The sequence below is a fragment of the Procambarus clarkii genome, chromosome 79 (genome assembly GCF_040958095.1).
Source record: "Procambarus clarkii isolate CNS0578487 chromosome 79, FALCON_Pclarkii_2.0, whole genome shotgun sequence".
NCBI classification, from domain to species: Eukaryota; Metazoa; Arthropoda; class Malacostraca; order Decapoda; family Cambaridae; genus Procambarus; species Procambarus clarkii.
Genome location: NC_091228.1, coordinates 12,112,411 through 12,125,795, shown reverse-complemented (window position 1 = coordinate 12,125,795; position 13,385 = coordinate 12,112,411). Strand labels below are relative to the sequence as shown.

The 13,385-nt window shown below is 36.1% G+C and overlaps 1 pseudogene; it reads left to right on the top strand.

The window, feature by feature from the left end:
- The window catches only part of LOC138357662 (murinoglobulin-1-like), a 202,572-nt pseudogene that overhangs the window by 30,181 nt on the left and 159,006 nt on the right, over positions 1-13,385 (top strand).

The window sequence follows — 13,385 nt, the reverse complement described above, 5'->3', positions numbered from 1 at the left end:
CTGAGTACCTCAATGTTACTGTGAGTACCTCAGTGTTACTGTGAGTACCTCAGTGTTACGGTGAGTACCTCAGTATTACTGTGAGTACCTCAGTGTTACCGTGAGTACCTCAGTGTTACTGTGAGTACCTCAGTGTTACTGTGAGTACCTCAGTGTTACCGTGAGTACCTCAGTGTTACTGTGAGTACCTCAGTGTTACTGTGAGTACCTCAGTGTTACTGTGAGTACCTCAGTGTTACGGTGAGTACCTCAGTGTTACGGTGAGTACCTCAGTGTTACTGTGAGTACCTCAGTGTTACGGTGAGTACCTCAGTGTTACGGTGAGTACCTCAGTGTTACTGTGAGTACCTCAGTGTTACTGTGAGTACCTCAGTGTTACTGTGAGTACCTCAGTGTTACTGTGAGTACCTCAGTGTTACCGTGAGTACCTCAGTGTTACTGTGAGTACCTCAGTGTTACCGTGAGTACCTCAGTGTTACTGTGAGTACCTCAGTGTTACCGTGAGTAGTGGGGATGGCAACGCACAGAACATTTTTTTTCTGGGGAAAAAAATGTTCTATGTGAGCAATGGTTTTCAGGTCCAAGGGAAAAAATCACGCGTGTGAGCCATGGTTTTCAGGTCCAAAATCACGCGTGTGAGCCATGCTTTTCAGGTTCCAATATCCCGCGTGTGAGCCAGGGTTTTTCAGGTAAATTTTGTCAGACACAGATTTTAGAAGTTGGTAAAGTTCTTATAATGAAAATAATTTCCGAGACTTAGAAGTTTGTTAAAGTTCTTATGGGAGAAATTCAAATTCGTGTTTATGAGCCAGGGTTTTCAGGTAAATTTTGTCAGTCACAGATTTTAGAAGTTGTTAAAAGTTCTTATAATGAAAATAATGTCATACGATAATGTCCCTCCCCCCCTTACCTCACAATCTGTGGCCCGCCTGTGTTTACTTTAGACCGTCAGCCAGACGCCGCATGCAGGTTACCTCTTATCTTATCTTATCTTCTCCATAATATCTGGACCGTCCCTCTCTCTCTCTCTCTCTCTCTCTCTCTCTCTCTCTCTCTCTCTCTCTCTCTCTCTCTCTCTCTCTCTCTCTCTCTCTCTCTCTCTCTCTCTCTCTCTTTCTCTCTCTCTCTCTCTCTCTCTCTCTCTCTCTCTCTCTCTCTCTCTCTCTCTCTCTCTCTCTCTCTCTCTCTCTCTCTCTCTCTCTCTCTCTCTTCCTATTTCCTTACAGTTATTTTCAGAGTTTCAAATAATCATAGAAGTTTATTTATATGTTTATGACCGAATTTGTAAAAAAGACCATTTTCAGAGAATATTGTCTTAGATGTTTTGTTAAGGAAAACAGACAACTTGGCCATAACATTTAGTTTTATATCCATTTATGGCTATTTCACCTGTAAAGACCAAAATTGAATAGAGCCCCGTTATAGACAGAATTTCGTCAGAGACCATTTTATACCTAAAAATGAACAGAGTCCACTTTGTGAGCAAAATTAGTCAGAGACAGTTTTAAGCTCAAATTTCATCAGAGTCCTGTAATCTGTGAAAATTTGACAGAGTCCATTTTATACTCAATTTTCGTCAGGGTCCAGTTTATGCTCAAATTCGCCAGAGTCTACTTTGAGAGCAAAAATCATCAGAGACCATTTCTTGATCGAAATTAATCAGAGTCCAATTGAAGACCCAAATTTGACAGAGACCACATTTTCGCTACTAGCAGTCCAATCCCCCTGAAATTTTAAACAGTCATATTTCAGTCGTAGTAAATAAGATCAAGTCAGTTACTGAGCTCCAGCTCTCGTCCCCCACCCTACTCCACCCTCAAGTCTTTGTTAATATCCTATCAATTCCCCTGAAATTTTTACCCTCTGTATTTCAGACATAGTAAATATGATGTAAACAATTATAAAACTCTAGTTCTTGTCCTCCGTCCAAGTTCACTCCTGTAAATTCATTACTATCAGTCCAAATCCCCCTGAGATTTAAACACCCAACTACATTTTCAGACATAGTAAATAAAAACCAGTTCAGTTATCAAGTTTCAACTCGTGTCCCCCAGCTTAGTTCATTTTGTACAAGTTCTTTATTTTCCAACTAAATCACCCTGAGATTTAAGATCACCTTATTTCTAACATAGTAAAATTAATCTGGACATTAACCAAGCTCCATTTCCTCTGTCTTAGATCATCGAACATAAATATATCCGATCAAGTCCCTCTCCAGCCTAACTCTTTATCAGAGTAGTCACAAAACCCCAACCTGTGTAATTATCTTTCTTCCCCAACGTATCCAAACCTTCAATAATCATCATACTGTATTTGCATATTTTCTCTATATTCAGCTGTGTTCTTCACATTTTTTCCATGTTTTCTGTGTTCATTCCATGTTCTACAAATGTTCACAGCATGCTCAGTTCAAATTTTTTTCTACCATTTTCCCCGTATGTTCACTATGTTCTTTGTCATGTTTTCATGTACATCATATGTTCTCTGTATAACTTTTATACTCAATATTCATGTTCTCAATGTTCTTAGCTTGTTCTTCACATGTTCAGTGTTCATTCTTGTATTACCTATGTTCCTTATCATGTCTTCATATTCTCTATAAGTTCATATTCCCTGCATGTTCACTCTATTCATCAACTTTTTCTTACATGTTTTTCTGTGTTCACCGTATGTTCACTGTGTTCATTCCCCTCTAAACCTCAATTTTTTTTATGTTCTTTGTTTCTTTAAACCAATTTGTTTCTTCCATTCACTAACTAGTTCTTTGTCAAATAATATTATACTGCAATACAGTTCCCTCAACAATTTTAGTCATCAAGTTTTTATTTGCAAAACTATGTCAAAGTAATTCTCGTAGTCAACTTAATAGTTCTACCAACCCTGTTCTTAAACAAATCTACACTTTATTCAGTTCCAAATTTACAAAGACAAACCTTTCTTGTAACGTTCCTTAACTAAAAATCTTTCGCCAATCAACTAAAACATAGTCACTTTCGTCATTTCTCAACTAAACTTATTATCCAATCAACCAAAAAAATAGTCAGGATTAATCTCATTCAACACCGTTCTTAACTAAAACAACCTTTCTCTTAGCTAAAAATTGTCTAAGGAATCTTTCCAACACTGTTCATAACTAACTTTATCCATCGTCATTCAACTAAAAATAGTCTTGTTCACCATTTCGTAACAGCCATTATGTTTTCGTCAAGTAAGAAAAAATAACCAAAGATATCTTTCATCGCTGTTCTTAACTGACATTATACTTTGGGGAGCACAGAAAAAGTCATGTTCATCATGTTTGTTTCAACTAAAAGTATTCATCAGTCAACTAAAAAAATTAGTTACTTCATCATGTTTCCCTGTCATTTCTTAACTGAAATATCACTTCTCTCATCTGAAAAATAGTCATGTGTAGCCTCTTTCCAACACTGTTCTTAACTAAGGTATCCTTTCACTTCGCTAAAATAGTCATATTCATCATTGTTCCTAACTAAAATTATGTGTCGATAAGTAAGAAATATAGTCAAAGATATCTATCATCGTCGTTCTTAACTGACATTTATACTTTGTGGAGCACTAAAATAGTCACTGCCATCATATTTTTTTCTTGTCTTTCCTCAACTAAAATAGTCAAATGTAACTTTTCAACACTTTCGTAACTAAAATTATATGTCGCTAAGTAAGAAAAATAGTCAAATGTAACTTTTTTCAGCACTTTCGTAAAAATTATATGTCATTAAGTAAGAAAAATAGTCAAAGGTGCTCTCCGTAACACCAAAGTTACTCTTCGAGAAATCAAAGTCACTCCTCAATACATCAAGGACTTACTCAAAGACATCCTTTGAGACATCAAAAACATCCTTTAAGACTTCAAAGACACCTCTCAAGGCATCAAAGACACTCTCAAACACACCAAAAGGCACTCTTCGAGATATCAAAGTTATTCTTTGAAACATAAAAGTTGCTCTGTAAGATATCTTCGTTCATCAAACTTATTCTCAGAGATATCTAAAGTTATTCTCAGAACAATCAAAACTTATTCTAAGACAACAAAAGTTATTCTCAGAGCTACCCAAAGCTATTCTCAGAGCTACCCAAAGCTATTCTCAGAGTCATCAAAGCTATTCTCAGAGTCATCAAAGTTGCTCCAAAAGACGTTAAAAATTAATCTCAGTCATCAAACTTGTTCTCAAAGTCATCAAAGTTAATCTTAGAGTTATCAAAGGTATTCTCTAACTCACTTTTGTTCATCAAAGTTGATCTCAGAGTTAACAAAGGTAATCTCTAACTCACTCTCGTTCATCAAAGACATTCTCAAAGTCATCAAAGTTATTCTTTAAGTCACCTTCGTTCATTAGAGAAACTTTCCAATCCATATTCGTTGACCAAAGTTATTCTCAGAGTCATCAAAGTGATCTCTAATTCACCTTCGTTCTCCAAAAGTTGTTCTCTAAGACACTTTCGTTCATCAAAGAAACTCTCCTTCTTCCATCATGTTATTCTTTAAGACATCTTCAGTCATAAAATTTCTCTCCAAAATGTAACTAGTTCAGCTTTTCATACCAAACCTGCACTTCTGTTAAAATATATTTTCTTAGTCGCTTTACCCTAAAACTGTTCTCTGAACTACACTGTTCAAACCTACGTAACCTATCGTCTCCACCCAATGTTACTTACCTAACTTAACCTGCATAACCTAACTTTACCTATCCTAACATAACTTACCTTACCTTACCTATCTTACCTAACTTTACCTATCCTAACATAACTTACCTTACCTTACCTATCTTACCTAACTTTACCTATCCTAACATAACTTGCCTTACCTTACCTATCATACCTAACCTAACCTAACTTATCCTGCTTAACCTAACTTACCTACATTTGCCTAACTTATCCTGCTTAACCTAACTTACCTACATTTACCTAACTTAACCTACCCTAATTTAACTTACCTAACTTAACCTAACTTATCCTGCTTAACCTAACTTACCTACATTACCTAACTTAACCTGCATAACCTAACCTGCATAACCTAACCTGCTTAATTTAACTTACCTTACCTTACCTATCTTACCTAACTTACCTGACTTAACCTAACTTATCCTGCTTAACCTAACTTACCTACATTTACCTAACTTAACCTGATTAACCTAACTTACCTACATATACCTAACTTATCCTGCTTAACCTAACTTTACCTACCCTAATTTAACTTACCTAACTTAACCTAACTTATCCTGCTTAACCTAACTTACCTACATTACCTAACTTAACCTGCTTAACCTAACTTACATAATTTAACCTAACTTATGCTGCTTAACCTAACTTATGCTGCTTAACCTAACTTACCTTACCTTACCTAACTTAACCTGCTTAACCTAACTTACATAACTTAACCTAACTTAACTTACAAAACTTATCTTACCTATCCTAACCTAACCTAACTTGCTTTACCTAACTTAATCTTACATTCCCAAACTGATGTATCCTAACTTATCTAGTCCAACCAGACATGATCTAACTTACATAATTATTCCTGCTTGTCTTTTGTGTTTCGTCAATCATTGTCTCATATTCATTTACTCATTTCAAGGGTTAATTTCTCAAATGGACATTTTTGCATTTCAAGTGTTATTTGATTAAGATTGGGTGTTTAACCATTTCAAAGGATTTTTGTTATATATGGGAATTTAGTCGTTTCAAGGGCTAATTTCTCAAATGGTCATTTTTGCAGATCAAAGGTTATTTGTTAAAGTTCATAAAGTTGCTCATAAGTTGTATTTATTATGTTTGTTATAATTTATTCTTATTCCCCAACCCCTTAACCTAACCTCTTGTAATCTTAGTGTATTTAGTAGGTTCTATCATATGTTCTTATTCCCCAACCCTTTAACCTAACCTTTCAGATGTAGTTTATTGTGTTTTTGACGTATTTGTTGAATATATTATCCTTTTTCATAACCTTTCAGATGTAGTTTTGTTTCTCCTTTGTATATTTTTACCCAAACCCACCATCCCACTTAACCTTCTTTCCTTCTTTTACTTTGTTTTCACATATAGGTTCATTCTTTATCTTAGTAATAATAAAATTACAATAGTAAAGAATCAGATCTACTAAGACTTGAAATTGAGAAAAAACAAGAGAGCAAGGGACTGAGAGCATAAAAAGAGGAGAAAAGAGTAAGAGAGGGGGTGGGGGGGAGGAAGAGCATGGGAGCACTAAGACTTGAATTTGAGAAAAAAGAAAACCTAAGTGAATGAGAGTGAGGGTGAGAGAATGGGAGCATTAAGATTTGAATTTGAGAAACAAGAGAGCATTTGAGCAAATGAGTGAAAGAGAGGGGGAGGAAGAGAAAGAATAAGGGAGAGAGATAGAAAGGGGGTGTTAGAAGGAGTAGGAGAAACAAAGTAAAAGAAGGAAAGAAGGTTATGTGGGATGGTGGGTTTGGGTAAAAATATACAAAGGAGAAACAAAACTACATCTGAAAGGTTATGAAAAAGGATAATATATTCAACAAATACGTCAAAAACACAATAAACTACATCTGAAAGGTTAGGTTAAAGGGTTGGGGAATAAGAACATATGATAGAACCTACTAAATACACTAAGATTACAAGAGGTTAGGTTAAGGGGTTGGGGAATAAGAATAAATTATAACAAACATAATAAATACAACTTATGAGCAACTTGATGAACTTTAACAAATAACCCTTGATCTGCAAAAATGACCATTTGAGAAATTAACCCTTGAAACGACTAAATTCCCATATATAATAAAAATCCTTTGAAATGGTTAAACACCCAATCTTAATCAAATAACACTTGATATGCAAAAATGTCCATTTGAGAAATTAACCCTTGAAATGAGTAAATGAATGAGACAATGATTGACGAAACACAAAAGACAAGCAGGAATAATTATGTAAGTTAGTTCATGTCTGGTTGGACTAGATAAGTTAGGATACATCAGTTTGGGAATGTAAGATTAAGTTAGGTAAAGCAAGTTAGGTTAGGTTAGGATAGGTAAGATAAGTTACGTAAGTTAAGTTAGGTTAAGTTATGCAAGTTAGGTTAAGCAGGTTAAGTTAGGTAAGGTAAGGTAAGTTAGGTTAAGCAGCATAAGTTAGGTTAAATTATGTAAGTTAGGTTAGCAGGTTAAGTTAGGTAATGTAGGTAAGTTAGGTTAAGCAGGATAAGTTAGGTTAAGTTAGGTGAGTTAAGTTAGGGTAGGTAAAGTTAGGTTAAGCTGGTTAAGTTAGGTAAATGTAGGTAAGTTAGGTTAAGCAGGATAAGTTAGGTAAGTTAAGTTAGGATAGGTAAAGTTAGGTTAAGCAGGTTAAGTTAGGTAAATGTAGGTAAGTTAGGTTAAGCAGGATAAGTTAGGTAAATGTAGGTAAGTTAGGTTAAGCAGGATAAGTTAGGTTAGGTTAGGTAAGTTAGGTATGATAGGTAAGGTAAGGTAAGTTATGTTAGGATAGGTAAAGTTAGGTAAGATAGGTAAGGTAAGGTAAGTTATGTTAGGATAGGTAAAGTTAGGTAAGATAGGTAAGGTAAGGTAAGTTATGTTAGGATAGGTAAAGTTAGGTTAAGTTAGGTAAGATAAGTAAAGTTAGGTAAGTTAAGTTAGGATAGGTAAAGTTAGGTAAGATAGGTAAGGTAAGGTAAGTTATGTTAGGATAGGTAAAGTTAGGTTATGCAGGTTAAGTTAGGTAAGTAACATTGGGGTGGAGAGGATAGGTTACGTAGGTTTGAACAGTGTAGTTCAGAGAACAGTTTTAGGGTAAAGCGACTAAGAAAATATATTTTAACAGAAGTGCATATTTGGTATGAAAAGCTGAACTAGTTACATTTTGGAGAGAAATTTTATGACTGAAGATGTCTTAAAGAATAACATGATGGAAGAAGGAGAGTTTCTTTGATGAACGAAGGTGTCTTACAGAACAACTTTTGGAGAACGAAGGTGAATTAGAGATCACTTTGATGACTCTGAGAATAACTTTGGTCAACGAATATGGATTGGAAAGTTTGTCTAATGAACGAAGGTGACTTAAAGAATAACTTTGATGACTTTGAGAATGTCTTTGATGAACGAGAGTGAGTTAGAGATTACCTTTGTTAACTCTGAGATAAACTTTGATGAACAAATGTGAGTTAGAGAATACCTTTGATAACTCTAAGATTAACTTTGATGACTTTGAGAACAAGTTTGATGACTGAGATTAATTTTTAACGTCTTTTGGAACAACTTTGATGACTCTGAGAATAGCTTTGATGACTCTGAGAATAGCTTTGGGTAGCTCTGAGAATAACTTTTGTTGTCTTAGAATAACTTTTGATTGTTCTGAGAATAACTTTAGATATCTCTGAGAATAAGTTTGATGAACGAAGATATCTTACAGAGCAACTTTTATGTTTCGAAGAATAACTTTGATATCTCGAAGAGTGCCTTTTGGTGTGTTTGAGAGTGTCTTTGATGCCTTGAGAGGTGTCTTTGAAGTCTTAAAGGATGTTTTTGATGTCTCAAAGGATGTCTTTGAGTAAGTCCTTGATGTATTGAGGAGTGTCTTTGATTTCTCGAAGAGTAACTTTGGTGTTACGGAGAGCACCTTTGACTATTTTTCTTACTTAACGACATATAATTTTTACGAAAGTGCTGAAAAAAGTTACATTTGACTATTTTTCTTATTTAGCGACATATAATTTTAGTTACGAAAGTGTTGAAAAGTTACATTTGACTATTTTAGTTGAGGAAAGACAAGAAAAAAATATGATGGCAGTGACTATTTTAGTGCTCCATAAAGTATAAATGTCAGTTAAGAACGACGATGATAGATATCTTTGACTATATTTCTTACTTATCGACACATAATTTTAGTTAGAAACAATGATGAATATGACTATTTTAGCGAAGTGAAAGGATACCTTAGTTAAGAACAGTGTTGGAAAGAGGCTACACATGACTATTTTTCAGATGAGAGAAGTGATATTTCAGTTAAGAAATGACAGGGAAACATGATGAAGTAACTATTTTTTTTAGTTGACTGATGAATACTTTTAGTTGAAACAAACATGATGAACATGACTTTTTCTGTGCTCCCCAAAGTATAATGTCAGTTAAGAACAGCGATGAAAGATATCTTTGGTTATTTTTTCTTACTTGACGAAAACATAATGGCTGTTACGAAATGATGAACAAGACTATTTTTAGTTGAATGCCGATGGATAAAGTTAGTTATGAACAGTGTTGGAAAGATTCCTTAGACAATTTTTAGCTAAGAGAAAGGTTGTTTTAGTTAAGAACGGTGTTGAATGAGATTAATCCTGACTATTTTTTTGGTTGATCGGATAATAAGTTTAGTTGAGAAATGACGAAAGTGACTATGTTTTAGTTGATTGGCGAAAGATTTTTAGTTAAGGAACGTTACAAGAAAGGTTTGTCTTTGTAAATTTGGAACTGAATAAAGTGTAGATTTGTTTAAGAACAGGGTTGGTAGAACTATTAAGTTGACTACGAGAATTACTTTGACATAGTTTTGCAAATAAAAACTTGATGACTAAAATTGTTGAGGGAACTGTATTGCAGTATAATATTATTTGACAAAGAACTAGTTAGTGAATGGAAGAAACAAATTGGTTTAAAGAAACAAAGAACATAAAAAAAATTGAGGTTAAGTAGGGGAAAGAACACAGTGAACATACGGTGAACACAGAAAAACATGTAAGAAAAAGTTGATGAATAGAGTGAACATGCAGGGAATATAAACTTATAGAGAATATGAAGACATGATAAGGAACATAGGTAATACAAGAATGAACACTGAACATGTGAAGAACAAGCTAAGAACATTGAGAACATGAATATTGAGTATAAAATTTATACAGAGAACATATGATGTAAATGAAAACATGACAAAGAACATAGTGAACATACGGGGAAAATGGTAGAAAAAAATTTGAACTGAGCATGCTGTGAACATTTGTAGAACATGGAATGAACACAGAAAACATGGAAAAAATGTGAAGAACACAGCTGAATATAGAGAAAATATGCAAATACAGTATGATGATTATTGAAGGTTTGGATACGTTGGGGAAGAAAGATAATTACACAGTTTGGGGTTTTGTGACTACTCTGATAAAGTGTTAGGCTGGAGAGGGACTTGATCGGATATATTTATGTTCGATGATCTAAGACAGAGGAAATGGAGCTTGGTTAATGTCCAGATTAATTTTACTACGTTAGAAATAAGGTGATCTTAAATCTCAGGGTGATTTAGTTGGAAAATAAAGAACTTGAACAAAATGAACTAAGCTGGGGGACATGAGTTGAAACTTGATATCTGAACTGGATTTTATTTACTATGTCTGAAAATATAGTTGGGTTTTTAAATCTCAGGGGGATTTGGACTGATAGTAATGAATTTACAGGAGTGAACTTGGACGGAGGACAAGAGCTAGTGTTTTATAATTGTTTACATCATATTTACTATGTCTGAAATACAGAGGGTAAAAATTTCAGGGGAATTGATAGGATATTAACAAAGACTTGAGGGTGGAGTAGGGTGGGGGACGAGAGCTGGAGCTCAGTAACTGACTTGATCTTATTTACTACGACTCAAATATGATTGTTTAAAATTTCAGGGGGATTGGACTGCTAGTAGCGAAAATGTGGTCTATGTCAAATTTGGGTCTTCAATTGGACTCTGATTAATTTCGATCAAGAACTGGACTCTGATGAATGTTGCTCTCAAAGTAGACTCTGGCGAATTTCTGTTGATAATTGGACTCTGATGAAATTTGAGCTTAAAACTGTCTCTGACTAATTTTGCTCACAAAGTGGACTCTGTTCATTTTTAGGTATAAAATGGTCTCTGACGAAATTCTGTCTATAACTGGGCTCTGTTCAATTTTGGTCTTTACAGGTGAAATAGCCGTAAATGGATATAAAACTAAATGTTATGGCTAAGTTGTCTGTTTTCCTTAACAAAACATCTAAGACAATATTTTCTGAAAATGGTCTTTTTTACAAATTCGGTCATAAACATATAAATAAACTTCTATGATTATTTGAAACTCTGAAAATAACTGTAAGGAAATAGGAAGAGAGAGAGAGAGAGAGAGAGAGAGAGAGAGAGAGAGAGAGAGAGAGAGAAAGAGAGAGAGAGAGAGAGGGATGGTCCAGATATTATGGAGAAGATAAGATAAGATAAGAGGTAACCTACATGCGGCGTCTGGCTGATGGTCTAAAGTAAACACAGGCGGGCCACAGATTGTGAGGTAAGGGGGGGAGGGACATAATCGTATGACATTATTTTCATCATAAGAACTTTAACAAACTCGTATGACATTATTTTCATTATATAAACTTTTAACAACTTCTAAAATCTGTGACTGACAAAATTTACCTGAAAACCCTGGCTCATAAACACGAATTTGAATTTCTCCCATAAGAACTTTAACAAACTTCTAAGTCTCGGAAATTATTTTCATCATAAGAACTTTAACAACTTCTAAAATCTGTGTCTGACAAAATTTACCTGAAAAACCCTGGCTCACACACGGGATATTGGAACCTGAAAACCATGGCTCACACGCGAGATTTTGGACCTGAAAACCATGGCTCACACTCGTCATTTTTTCCCTTGGACCTGAAAACCCTGGCTCACACAGATCATTTTTTCCCCTACCACATGCGTGATTTTGGACCTGAAAACCATGGCTCACACAGAACATTTTTTCCCCCAGAAAAAAAAATGTTCTGTGTGTTGCCATCCCCACTACTACCGTGAGTACCTCAGTGTTACTGTGAGTACCTCAGTGTTACTGTGAGTATCTCAGTGTTACCGTGAGTACCTCAGTGTTACTGTGAGTACCTCAGTGTTACCGTGAGTACCTCAGTGTTACTGTGAGTACCTCAGTGTTACGGTGAGTACCTCAGTGTTACGGTGAGTACCTCAGTGTTACTGTGAGTACCTCAGTGTTACTGTGAGTACCTCAGTGTTACTGTGAGTACCTCAGTGTTACCGTGAATACCTCAGTGTTACTGTGGTACCCCAGTGTTACCGTGAGTACCTCAGTGTTACGGTGAGTACCTCAGTGTTACGGTGAGTACCTCAGTGTTACTGTGAGTACCTCAGTGTTACTGTGAGTACCTCAGTGTTATCGTGAGTACCTCGGTGTTACTGTGAGTACCTCAGTGTTACCGTGAGTACCTCAGTGTTACGGTGAGTACCTCAGTGTTACGGTGAGTACCTCGGTGTTACTGTGAGTACCTCAGTGTTACTGTTAGTACCTCAGTGTTACTGTGAGTACCTCAGTGTTACTGTACTCACCTATTTGTACTTACCTATTTGGGCTTGCGGGGGTTGAGCTTTGGCTCTTTGGTCCCGCCTCTCAACTGTCAATCAACTGGTGTACAGATTCCTGAGCCTACTGGGCTCTATCATATCTACATTTAAAATTGTGTATGGAGTCAGCCTCCACCATATCACTGCCTAATGCATTCAATCCGTTAACTACTCTGACACTGAAAAAGTTCCTTCTAACGTCTCTGTGGCTCATGTGGGTACTCAGTTTCCACCTGTGTCCCCTTGCTCGCGTCCCACCAGTGTTGAATAGTTTATCCTTGTTTACCCGGTCGATTCCTCTGAGGATTTTGTAGGTTATGATTATGTCTCCTCTTACTCTTCTGTCTTCCAGTGTCGTAAGGTGCATTTTCCGCAGCCTTCCCTCGTAACTCATGCCTCTTAGTTCTGGGACTAGTCTAGTGGCATACCTTTGGACTTTTTCCAGCTTCGTCTTGTGCTTGACAAGGTACGGGCTCCATGCTGGGGCCGCATACTCCAGGATTGGTCTTACATATGTGGTGTACAAGATTCTGAATGATTCCTTACACAGGTTCCTGAACGCTGTTCTGATGTTAGCCAGCCTCGCATATGCCGCAGACGTTATTCTTTTTATGTGGGCTTCAGGAGACAGGTTTGGTGTGATATCAACTCCTAGATCTTTCTCTCTGATCGTTTCATTAAGTACTTCATCTCCTATTCTGTATCCTGTGTTTGGCCTCCTATTTCCACCACCTAGTTTCATTACTTTGCATTTACTCGGGTTGAACTTCATGAACTGTGAGTACCTCAGTGTTACTGTGAGTACCTCAGTGTTACGGTGAGTACCTCAGTGTTACTGTGAGTACCTCAGTGTTACTGTGAGTACCTCAGTGTTATCGTGAGTACCTCGGTGTTACTGTGAGTACCTCAGTGTTACCGTGAGTACCTCAGTGTTACGGTGAGTACCTCAGTGTTACGGTGAGTACCTCAGTGTTACTGTGAGTACCTCAGTGTTACTGTGAGTACTTCAGTGTTATTGTGAGTACCTCAATGTT